At 36.9% G+C, this 12,593-nt stretch overlaps 2 pseudogenes; one reads left to right on the forward strand and one right to left on the reverse strand.

The window, feature by feature from the left end:
- The first annotated feature begins 31 nt into the window (after positions 1 to 31).
- LOC149215947 (protein NODULATION SIGNALING PATHWAY 1-like) lies at positions 32 to 7,001 on the forward strand (annotated as a pseudogene).
- A 2,150-nt stretch (positions 7,002 to 9,151) lies between these two features.
- The window catches only part of LOC149215948 (uncharacterized), a 66,059-nt pseudogene continuing 62,617 nt past the window's right edge, over positions 9,152 to 12,593 (reverse strand).

Genomic DNA, 12,593 nt, shown 5'->3' on the forward strand with positions numbered 1-12,593 from the left:
AAAATTTGCATCATGGAGAGATTTTAGATAAATGAGTAGAAGTTTCTACTTAGAAACAATTGATTACACATTGCCTTTGTCTAAAAATGACAGAGGTAATCATGGAAACCACTACTTGGCCCCAAAAACTAAGTTAAGTTGTCTGCATGGAGAAAAATTAGACAATCAATTAGATTTGGAGGCCATAGGAAATAACAACAACAATAATAACAACAATCATAACAATAACAACAAAGGCAGATCAAGTGGACGCCAAAGTAGTCCACCTAATCTTCCCAAGGAATCAAAATGGGTTCAACAACTACTAAACCCTTGTGCAATAGTTATAGCCAACAATAACATTGTTCACATTCAACATCTCATATGGGTCCTCCATGATCTTGCATCAATCTAACGTGATGTGAACCATAGGCTTGCAGCACACGGGCTAAGAGCTTTCACTGGCAAGATCATGCATCCTCATGTGTCTCTTCTTTGCTTGGAATTCCTCTCTGCTGATCCAAAGTTGTTTCATCAGGCTCTCATCAAGTTTCATGAGGCAAGTCTTGTTGAGAAATCAATGCTAGTAGAATTATGGTTATATTTCTCTTTCTTGATAATTACTTGTGAATTATGTTGCCTTCTTTTACTTTTTTGTTATATTATCTTTCATCAAAAAATTACCAAATTATGTGCATATGAAGATCACAAAAACACAAGACATAAGATGTAGGCACCAAGCGAAAAACCCCTATCTATGGGAAAAACTAGTCAAAATCTCTTCCTTCAATAGTTTTCTTGAGACTCTTCAACCTAGACACAAACCTCCTCCAACCACCAAGTCATCCTCCTCTTCCAACAACTTCAACCCACAATTTCGACCTTGAAGCAGCGACACTTTGACCCAGGAGGTGGCAACAGTAGTAGCAACAACAACTTCTACTAGACAAGGAAAACTTTGATCTCCTAGAGAAATCCAAATGAGAGAGAGAGAACCCAAAACTTCAATTTTCTCTTTTACATCCTCTTTCTCCAACTTGGCACTTCTTTCAACCTCCTTTCCTTCTTCACACTTTTCCAACTATTTCTTCTGGATATCGAACTTACGAGTGAGTGAGAGAGTGATCCAAATTAATTCGATCTCCTTGTATATATAGGCTTGAGGTGAGGTCGAATTGTCTTGTTTGAGGCCGCCTTGGTGTGGAGGTGTCAAATACTTAATTTAACTCAATAATAAATATTTTTACATGATTCAAAAGCCCAAGAAGGGTCTCTTTAAATGGAAAATGACTCTAATGACTCAGAATAAATCCTAGAAGTCCTCAGTGGGGACTTTGACCTAAAACATGATGACCCAAGCATGAAACCCATGCTTTAGTAAGTCATTGTGATGATAATAATTTTTTTCTTTTTTCATTCTTTTAACAAGTACATTACATAATGACTCAAATACATTTATGAAGACCGAACATAGTTACACTTTTCAACACTCCCTCTTAACTAGGGAGGTATTCATATATACAAGTATAAGGAAGATCTCAAACCATATGAACTATGAAGAGTTTAGGCACTGCAATGCCATGGACTAGATTCCCGACTAGGGAAATCTATCGAAGGTCCTCCAACAATATAGGCACTCATGATGCCATGTAGTAGATTCCTGACCAAGGCAATCTATCCAGGTGGGACTAAGATGGAATAAATCTTTCAGCCAATCTAGGTACCATCAAGCTTACCTGATAACCATCAACCAGGGATCCAGGTGCGTATATGAGGTCAGAGCTCCATGACCAATGCCACCATCCATACTTCAGGATCCAGACATCAACACATAATGTCAGCTAGATGTCCTCCTAGACAACATGTCTCACACATAAAACCTCAACAAATCTCTTTCAAACTTTTATCATCATCAACAAGACCAACAGTGTCAACTAAACAAGGCATGCTTCTAAGATATTCAAAATTCTTATTAGGGAGAGACTTTGCTAGTATATTAGCTACTTGATCGTTTTTCAGGACATACTATAGCTTCACAATCCCATCTCGCACCAAGTTCCTAATGTAGTGGAACTTATTTTTGATATGCTTCATCCTATCATGAAACACAGGATCTCCAAACATCTTAATATAACTTTGATTATCATAGTTTATCATAGTAGGATCCAAAGGCATCTCAAACAAATCTATTAGAAGCTTCCTCAACCATACAACCTCCTTTCCGACTTCACATGCAATGACATACTATGTTTTAGCACTACTTAAAGAAACAAGATCTTTTTTTCTACTCATCCATGAGATCATGGGAGATCCCAAACTAAAGGATCCACCTATAGTGCTTCTTCCATCGGTCTCACTACCACTCCAATCAGAATCTATGAAGCCAATCAGCTTGAATTCCTTGCTATCGTACTTTAGGCAGTGATGTATAGTGCCACGAGGATGTCTTAATATATTCTTGGCATCTGTCCAGTGGCCATGACGAGGCTCCAACTGAAATTGACTAAGAATGTTCATAGCAAAGCATATATTTGGTCTAGTATTTACCAAATACATCAGAGAACCCACCAAGTAACAATTGGAGGTAGGATCTATGAGACTTGAGTTAGAGCTCCTCAACTTCTTGAGATTGGTCATCATAGGAGTAGTCATGGGCTTGGAATCCATCATCTCAAATTTTTGCAACAACTTGATGATATATTTCCTTGCCCCAAATATATCTCCCCAGGCTTTAGCCATACTTATAGACCTAGGTAATAGTGCATCAGTCCTAGATCCTTTATCTCAAATTCGGCCGCCAGCATCTTCTTGCATTCTTGTATCCTTCGCTCCACACCTGTAATGAATAGATCATCCACATATAGTAGAATAATGACTGGTTCATTATCCACAACCTTGATGTAGAGATTTGGATCAATGTAACTCTTCACGAACCCAATTCTTAGAAGGTATGCATCCATTCTTGCATACCATGCCCTAGGAGCTTACTTCAAACCATATAAGGCCTTCTTGAGTCTACAAAAATTAGTATATTTTCTATTTACTTCAAAGCCTTCGGGTTGCTCAATGTATATTTCCTCATCGATGGTCCCATTTAGAAATGTTGTCTTCACATCCATTTGATGGATATTCCATCCCATTGTAGCAGCGAATGAAACCAAAGATCTAATGGTAGTATACCTTGCTGTGGGTGCAAAGGTTTCTTCATAATATATGCCTTCCTTTTGAGAGAAACCCCTTGCAACAAATCTAGCTTTGTATTTGTCTATACTTCCAATATCAACATGCTTGATCTTGTAGATCCATTTGGAGGTGACAACCGATTTGTCACTAGGTCTATGAATGATTTCCCAAACCCCATTCTTCATGATGGATTGATATTCTTCCTGCATTGCCTTCTTCCATACTTCTTGATGAGCATCTTCTTCAAATGTAGATGGTTCAACTTCAATCAATTTTGTCATATATGCAACATATCCATAATATCTTTTCGGCCTTTTTCTTTCTCTAAAGGTTCCTTTCATATCTCCATGTCCTTCAACATCTTCAAGAGAAGATTTTAACTAATTTGGCCTCTTTCGTGTGTTCAGTGTGATCACAAGGTGAATAGGATCACTTGGTCCTTCTTATTCTTCTTGAATTGTAGATAGATTATCATGTTGTACTTCTTCTTCTTCGAATATAGGTAAATCTTCGTCATTAGAATCAATAGGATGTCCTTTGATCTTTTGTAGGCATGATTTGCATCAAGCATAACGTCCCTGCTTACTTCAATATGTATTCCTTCCTTGATGTAGATTCTATATGCCTTTGAGGAGAGACTATTTCCAATGAATATCCCTTTGATGCTTGTGAATCTATTTTCGTTTGTCCTTTGGAATGTGGATATAGGCAGGACCCCCAAAGATTTGGAGATGGTCCACACTTGGCTTCTTCCCTATGAATGCTTCCTCATGTGTCATATTTTTAAGAATGAGGATTTTTATTTTGAATATATACCGTTGTCACTGTTGCTTCTCCCCATAGGAATTTTGGTAAGCCTTGATTCAGGAGCATTATTTGTATACCTTCTTCAATTGTCCTATTATTTCTTTCGGCCACTCCATTTTGTTCAGGATAGTAGAGAACAATAATCTCCCTCTTAATTTCTGCTTCTTTACAATATGCAATCAATTCTTTAGAAGTGTATTCCCCAACATTGTGAGATCTCAAAGTCTTTATTTTTCTTTCGGTTAGGGTTTCCACTTCATATCTAAACTCCTTGAATTTTTCAAATAGTTCATCCTTTTTCTTGAGAAGGTAGAGCCATGTCTTTCTAGAGTGATCATTAATGAATGTATTAAAGATGACCTCCAAGTGATTTTTCAAACATAGGCCCACACACATAAGAATGAATGAGGTATAATATTTCTTTAGGCCTTGTTGCACTATTTGAAAATGGTTTTCTTGTATGTTTACCCAAAGAGAATCCCTTGTAAATTCCTTCACAATCTTCTTTGATATTAGGGATGCCATGAACTAGTTGACTAAGAGTGGGAATGACCTTGTAGTGAAGATGACCATTTATTCTATGTAATAGCTCAATGGGATTGATTTCAATATGAGCTAGGACTTGAGGAGGTGGTGTAATAACTCTATATAAGCTTCCTTCACGAACTCCAATAACCCTAGCTTTAGCAATACTTGAATATTTTCCCCAAACCAAGACCTTTCCATCAACAAAAGAAACTCTATCCCCTTTATCTTCTAAGCAATAAATTGAAAGTTTTTTTTTCAAACCGGAACATATAGTACATTGTTGAGATGTAGTTTAGCTCCATTCTAAAGCTTCAAAGATGTTGATCCTACGCCTCTAACAACACAACTTTTGTTGTCTCCCAATATCACTGCATGAGAAGATGGTTCCTTTGATATAGTTTGAAGTTGTTTACTTTCCCCCGTCATATGCCTTGATGCTCCACTGTCAATGATCCATGCATCATCATCATTAAGTGAACCTATAAGTGCATCTAAGAACCCTTGACTTTTTACCTTATTGAATAAGTAGTATACGGTATTCTGAATCCATCTTCCTGCACTATTGAATCCCGTTCTTATCATAGAGGGAGTACTCATTTCCTTCAAGCCAACGAAGTGATCTTCAATCTTCTTTGACGTTAGCTCTGATACCATGTTGAGAAATCAATGCTAGTAGAATTAGGGTTATATTTCTCTTTCTTGATAATTGCTTGTGAATTATGTTGGCTTCTTTTACTTATTTGTTATATTAGCTTTCATCAAGAAATTATGAAATTATGTGTGTATGAATATCACAAAAACACAAAACATGAGATGTAGGCACTTTGCCAAGGAAAACCCCTATTTAGGGGAAAACTCAGTCAAAATATCTTCCTTCAATAGTTTTCTTAAGACTCTTCAACCTAGACACAGACCTCCTCCAACCACGAAGTCAGCCTCCTGTTTCAAAAACTTTTACCCATAATTTCAACCTTGAAGCAGAAACACTTCGACCCAGTGGATGGCATCAACAACTTCGACTACACAAGGAAAACTTCGATCTCCCAGAGGAATCCAAACGAGAGAGAGAGAGAGAGATAGCCCAAAACTTCGATTTTCTCTTTTCCTTCCTCTTTCTCCAACTTCACACTTCTTTCAACCTCCTTTCCTTCTTCGCACTTTTCCAGCTCTTTCTTTTGGATATCGAACTTATGAGTGAGTGAGAGAGTGCTCCAAATGAATTCGATCTCCTTGTATATATAGGCTTGAGGTGAGGTCAAATTTCCCTGTTTGAGGCTGACTTGGTGTGGAGGTGTCAAATACCTAATTTGACTCAATAATAAATCTTTTTACATGATTCAAAAGCCCAAGAAGGGTCTCTTTAAATGGACAATGACTCTAGTGACATAATAAATCTAAGAAGTCCTCAATAGGGACTTTGACCTAAAACATGATGACCCAAGCATGAAACCCATGCTTTAATAAGTCATTGTGATAATAATAAAAAATTTCTTTTTCATTCTTTTGACAAGTACATTACATAATGACTCAAGTACATTTATGAAGATTGAACCTAGTTACATTTTTCAACAAGTCCATGGTATCAATTGTTGTAAACCCTAGCCAATAAATATTTTCTCAAAGCCTTTGAAGACCAGGCCAATAAATCTCTTCATGTAATAGACATTAGTGTTTCTCATGGAATACAATGGCCCACATTCATGGAGGCATTGGCCAGAAGACCAGTGGGGCCTCCTAGTCTCCTAAGGCTAACTATCATAGCAGATACTCTTGGGGCACCCTTTTTAGCTAGGCCTCCTTCCAATTCCTTCCATAACCATTTGAAGAGGTATGCAAAGAATTTGAACCTTGATATGGAAGTCAACATCATTGCATAACCCCTAGATTCCATCACCAAGGAAAGCCCTAGGGGTCAAAGAAGATGAGGCATTACCTATTTGTTCACAATTTCATCTTCATCAACTTTTAGAGGAGGGCTTAGATAAAAATGATGGCAAAGACAATCAGTTAACATCAATCCCCCTAAATTCATAAAGGACCTAAATCCCCTAATGTTTTTCTTGAGTGATAATGATATAGACCATTCATCTCCCGATTTCAAAGAAATATTTAATAACTATGTAGATCATCTATGTAGATTCTTGGATTCAACCAACATATGTTTCAAGGGGAGAGAGTGTGAGGAGAGGCATATGATTGAAGGAAAGACTACCACGGGGTTAGTTATTAATGTAGCATATGATGGTGCTTCTCATGTGGAGAAAAATGAGAGCCATTTGAACTGGGTCAATAGAGTTAAGGAAGGGGGATTTGTGTGTGAAATGCCTAGTGACAAAATAATTGATTGTGCAAGAGCCATGCTTCGTAAACATTATTCAAATTTGGATATGCATTTGGAGGATGGGTGTATTTCTCTATGTTGGAATAGTCATCCTATCGCCTTTTTCTCTTTGTGGAAGCCATCTTTGAACAAGCCTACATCAACAGACTCCTTTTTTCACTAATATTTTGCAAATGTTATGTAATTTTTTTATCATTAACTTTTATATTCTTGTTTCATATGTATCATACATAGAAATGTACATAATATTTGGTCCCTTGAATTTTCACTTGGGCTCAAATTCAATGCTTATATTTAACTGATAACAAAAAGGTTACAAATAATAAAGAAAAAAATGAAAATTGCATCCATTTATCATTTGATGCTCAATTAAAATCATTGTGTTGTAGTTTCACACAAGAACCTTAACATCATTGCCAGTCATTTTACCTTCACTCTATATATACAAGTCATAGTCTACCTATTATATGTTTTGGAGCTTTTCTAGGCATATTTTCTATTAGAATTTACATAGAATCCAACAAGGATTTATTATAATTACATGCGAGCGAATTGATCTCATTCAAACTAGATAATTCAGTTTTGGTCAACTTTCCTAAAGAGAAAACTACAACTTTTTATCCAGGTATAGTGCAAAAATAGGGGGACTTTGCTTTCCCACTCTACTAGTATGTTGGCGTAGGTTTGTTTGATGTTGATCTTGTTGTTGAATCACGAGGAGGATTTGAAAAACATCAGAACCATTTGAATTTGCCATTCTTTGTAATGACTATGATTTTAAGAGAGCCAAAACACCAACCATATTGTTATCTGTAGCACCTTGACAGTCCCATATGTAATTAGAACAACAAACAATACTAGTCATATTCCAACTTACAATCGAGTCTATTAACCCTGAAAAGGTTTAAAAGTTATAAGATAGGAAGCCCAAACAGTGAACTCACAGGAAATGTATTGTAGGATGCCTACATATTCTATCAGTTCAGCAACGGTTTGTTCCGTGCAATAATTTTTGAAAATAATTTTCTCACAGAAACACTTGAAAACTTACTAACCTTTAAGAATAATCCATAAGGAACAAGATCTTTTTTCACATGCACAATTTTCCCAACTGAAAATATGACATATTTTTCTCACTTAAGTGTTTGGGCTCATGTCTAAGAAGTAGATATTGAATCCTACTATAGTATAGTCCTTGGTAATTGGATTATTGCTACCAATCTAAAATTTAAAGTACTCTATCATGAACTATTTTTGGAAATAGAAGAACGATATTAATATATAATGCCATGATCAGGGCACATATGAGAATAATTGTTAACATATTGACCATGATGATCACAAATTAGAAAACATTCAACTACTAGACCATACTTCCTAATTGATTTCCTAAACTACGGTGGGAATGGTGCTTATGGTGCAAAACTCCCAAGTCATGGTAAAAACTTAGGTGTGTAGTTGTAGAATTTTAAAAACAATACGACATTTTAAATAACAAAAAACAAATACTGCTTTCCCTTGCTATTGATCATGCAAAGGAGGCTCTTTGTCTCTAATCTCAGTGCAAGGTCTTCTTAAATATACCCTGAATCATGGATGCCTTGTAAGTTGAAGGGAATATACTTTCAAAATTTAAGAAGCATGGACTACATAGTCTCTCAAACAAGCCAAACCCTATGCAACATGAATGAATGGTAAAAAAAATTGCACCTTGTTTACGAACCAACATGGTAGGGAGCATGGATATGTTCCCCACCTGATTATCGAGAAAAAAATGTTTCTAGAGATGTACATGTAGAAATCCATTATATGGTTCACCCCGGTTTTAAGAAGCCTTGCCTTTGCTGGCTGAGGCAATGGAGGCAATTTTCTAAGCTTTGAAAGGTTTTCTCTTCATGGTTTGGGTACTTGATTTTCAGAAAGGCCTTGATTGGGAGGCCTTAATTAAGGGGTAAATACTTTAAATAAGTCTTTAGATGACCTTGATTGGAAGATATTAATTAAGGGATAAACACTTTCAATAATATTTTAGATGACCCCATCTGATAGGGATGGATACTTTCAACAAGACTTTAGAAGACCCCATCTGATAGGGGTCCATACTTTCAACAAGATTCCTTGCCATGTTAAGACATACTAAATAGGAAGGAAACAAAGAAGCGAAAATTATCGTTCATCATATAGAACCATGGAATTTCGTAAATGTTTCAAAATAAAAAAACATGAAAGTTATGCTTATATAAATTACAACACCTGATTCAAAGATAAATAATTTATGCATCGTACAGGAAAGAAGTTAGAACAAAATTTTCCTTAAGACAAACTATCAAGGCCTTGGAGCTTAGCTGCGGTCTTAATGGAATGGGAAAGATGACATATCTGTCATGTTTAAAAAACATAGACTTAATAATTTGACAAAACAAATGAAATGGAAAAAGATGAAGGAGAAAACTTCACAAGTTAAAGGACCATGACGCATAGTATCACCTACCTCAAGCTTTACTAGGGTGTTCATGATTCCAACCCCCAGTTTGGATCATCAAACATTTCTAAAAACTTGGGAAATGAGATACTTGGCAGTTTCATCCTCTCCATGAACTTCCATCATGTCACTGACTCCTTTTGATGGAAGATAGATTTCCCTTAATAGTCTAATTAAGAATTTTCATCTAGCTTCCCAATCTGTGCACCAATACCCTTTGTTGAATGCCACACTAAAGCATCAAAAGCATAACGTTTTCTCTTCTATGGGGAACTTGCACAAATGGGGGCAATAATGGTATAAAACAAGCCCAAATCCACTCTACCTGATCTTGTCCCATCCAATACACTTAACACTCTTTCATTCACTGCCTTGACAACTCCTTGGAATGTCTATGGCTTGAGAAAATGGAGCAATCTTTATAAATTTGTTCAAGAGTTGCTTTGAGGATGGTTTTCTCTGATACACCATTGCCAAATTGAGAAATGGGCACTTTTGTTTTAGTTAATTCCTTTTTTAGAAGATTTATATCACAAATATTCAATCTAGTTAGCCTCTGGAAGCTTCTGATATCTAGAGCGCGGGACAAGTACTGTCTAGGTGTGGTTTTTCCACTTGCTCTTGTAAACCTGCCTGGTTCAACAACCAATATTCCTTCTTCAAAGCTCGCATTACCAATTCCCATCTGTACCTGAGCTTCAGAATTTCCATGTTGGTATGCTCTCCCTTTAGGCCTCTTTTGGAGATGCTTTAAATGAGTAATATCATCATATAATTCCACCCTATTTGTCATTTTGAAAGCCTCTTTCAAAGCTTTCTTAGCTTCTACAGTTTCTCCGACACCCAACATTGACACCATTTTGTTGAGGTCAGCACACTAGTGATTAGGCCAAATAGAAAGCACATTGTTGTACATTTCTGCAACTCTTTGGTACCTACCCACATCTCTAAACAACCCTCCAAGATTATACAAAGCATCCATATGATCTGGCTTCAGGTCTATGGTTTTTTGAAACTCTTATATGAATCTCTCATCCTCCCCCATGGCATGCACGACCAACCCAATATCACAATGTGCATCAACATAATCAACCCTAAAAAATAGCCTCGTCTAGAGCCTTTTTCGCAGCTCTATACTCACCCACCCCAAAAAGTGCACTGCCAAGAAGCTTCAACGCCCTATAATGGGTTGAGAAAATAATTGTTGCCTCTCTATAATTGGATTGTTCATCTCACATCATATGTTATAATCCACCTTTGTATTTTCTATATTGAATGCACAATGACATTCTTCCTAAGAAAAACAACAGATATGCCCGCACCAGAGAATTGACACTGCCCTATTTCCTATTGCTTATAAAAGAAAAAGAAATGCCCAAGTATAGGGTAAGAACACACCAAAAGTGAGTGCTTATAAAAAAGAGAGCAATAACCAGAGAGGTACGAAGCAAAGGTCTTCGTCGTGAAATTCAAAACTAAAGCAATGATCAGCCATCGAATTCCCTCACATGCAACTAGGAAGGTTTCATTACCTGTGTCTGGGAGCCCAAGGGTGCATTACTACCTTGTTTGAGATTTCTTCCCAATCTAGTCATTTGGGTCCATCATGTTTTTCATGGAGCCAATCCTCCAAGCTACCATTGGACATGCAATCATATAGATGAATTTTCTTTGTCCCAAATAAACATCAACCGAGCAGAGGAACCAGATTCTCATGGAATTCATGGTTTCCTAAAATCTGCATTTTTTCTCAAAACTCTTTCTCGCCTTTAGGTCCCTTTTGCTGCAATTTTTTGACGGCTACTATTGATCCATTTCTTAGTTTACCCTTTTATACCGTTCCAAAACCTCCATTACCGATGTCATACGAGTCATAAAATGTTTGTGAATGTAAACTACACACTTCTGAAGAAATTCATTGTTTTGAAGATTGGAGATAACCTACCACCAGTATTTTAGGATAATAAATTCCACATCCATTGGGTTACGTCTGGAGACCTCCTTCCTCATATATAAGGTGAGAAGTCCACAAATCATAATAATGACCCTGGCCATAATGGATGTAAATTGAGTCGAACCTGATGAGCCAATTTGAGTCAAACTTGCCACCTTTTGATGAGGGTGGTGAGGAAATCTTGAGGGGCAAAGGCTCGTTGGCATAGGAAATAAGAAACAATTTGAATGAAAGGGTTTGTCGAGGGTTTTATCCCTAAATAAATGATTTGAATGAAAGGGATTGTGGAGGGTTTGATCCCTGAAGAAACGATTTGAATGAAAGGGTCTGTTGAGAGTTCGATCCCTGGTGGGGCAAGTGCAAAGGGAGTAATAGAGGTGGGAGGGGCGTCAATGCAACATGCGTTGGACTACAACGATGATTCCACACGTAAATTTTTTATTTGATAGCGGATGATGACAATAGAACCCTATGATTGGCTAGATCTACCCAACCTGATAGAGAATTCCTATCGGCGCAATAACAAATTTCTCTATGCCTAAATCACAAATTCCCAGTCTTTCTCTTCTCGATACAATTTTGTTGGAAAAAGGGTTTTATTTCACGAGACTAATTTCTCGGGTCTCTGGTTCAAACCCGCGCTCTAGGTATAGCTCTTTTGAGTCCAAGGAGGGAGGGTTAACGAATGAAAATCAAAGGTTCTCGCCATGGTAGGTGAGGGTGGTTACCCAAAAAAACATTAAGGTTCATTGTGGTTACTTGAAACTAGCAGTGTCTGGAATTGTGCCATCGGTTTTACGCAGAAAAGAGTAAACCCAAAGGAATGCATGGAATAATATTAGTTTCTCCAACATCACCCAAGAGGTGATTTTCTCTACCAATTATGACATTTATCATTGATTCAAATGTGGATAGAGGCTTCACTATGGATGACAACAGTGATACGACTTCAACATTAACCAAAACTAGAGAGAGGTATTTGTGCTTGCAATGCGAGAAAGATGCTTTTTCCAATTTTAATTTTGAGTGTTATTATTGATATAGTATTGTTGATTTTGTTTAAGAAGACATGATGGTAGCTCTGATATCAAGATAATGAGGAGTTGAGTCAGACACCATTTTGATTATGCATAATGGGGAGATAAGATAAGATAAGATAATTTTATTTATGTCCAACTAATTACCACAAAGTAGGTCAAAGGGACTGTTGAGTACAATGTTATCCATAGAATGTGGGACAACCCAACAGTCCCCTATAAAAAATACAATGCATGAATATAAAAGGTACAATGTAGGAACATAAAAGATACAATGTATGG

This window comes from Pinus tabuliformis, chromosome 1_1 (genome assembly GCF_031772625.1).
Source record: "Pinus tabuliformis cultivar Carrire ecotype Pingquan chromosome 1_1, CPIR1, whole genome shotgun sequence".
Taxonomy (NCBI): domain Eukaryota; kingdom Viridiplantae; phylum Streptophyta; class Pinopsida; order Pinales; family Pinaceae; genus Pinus; species Pinus tabuliformis.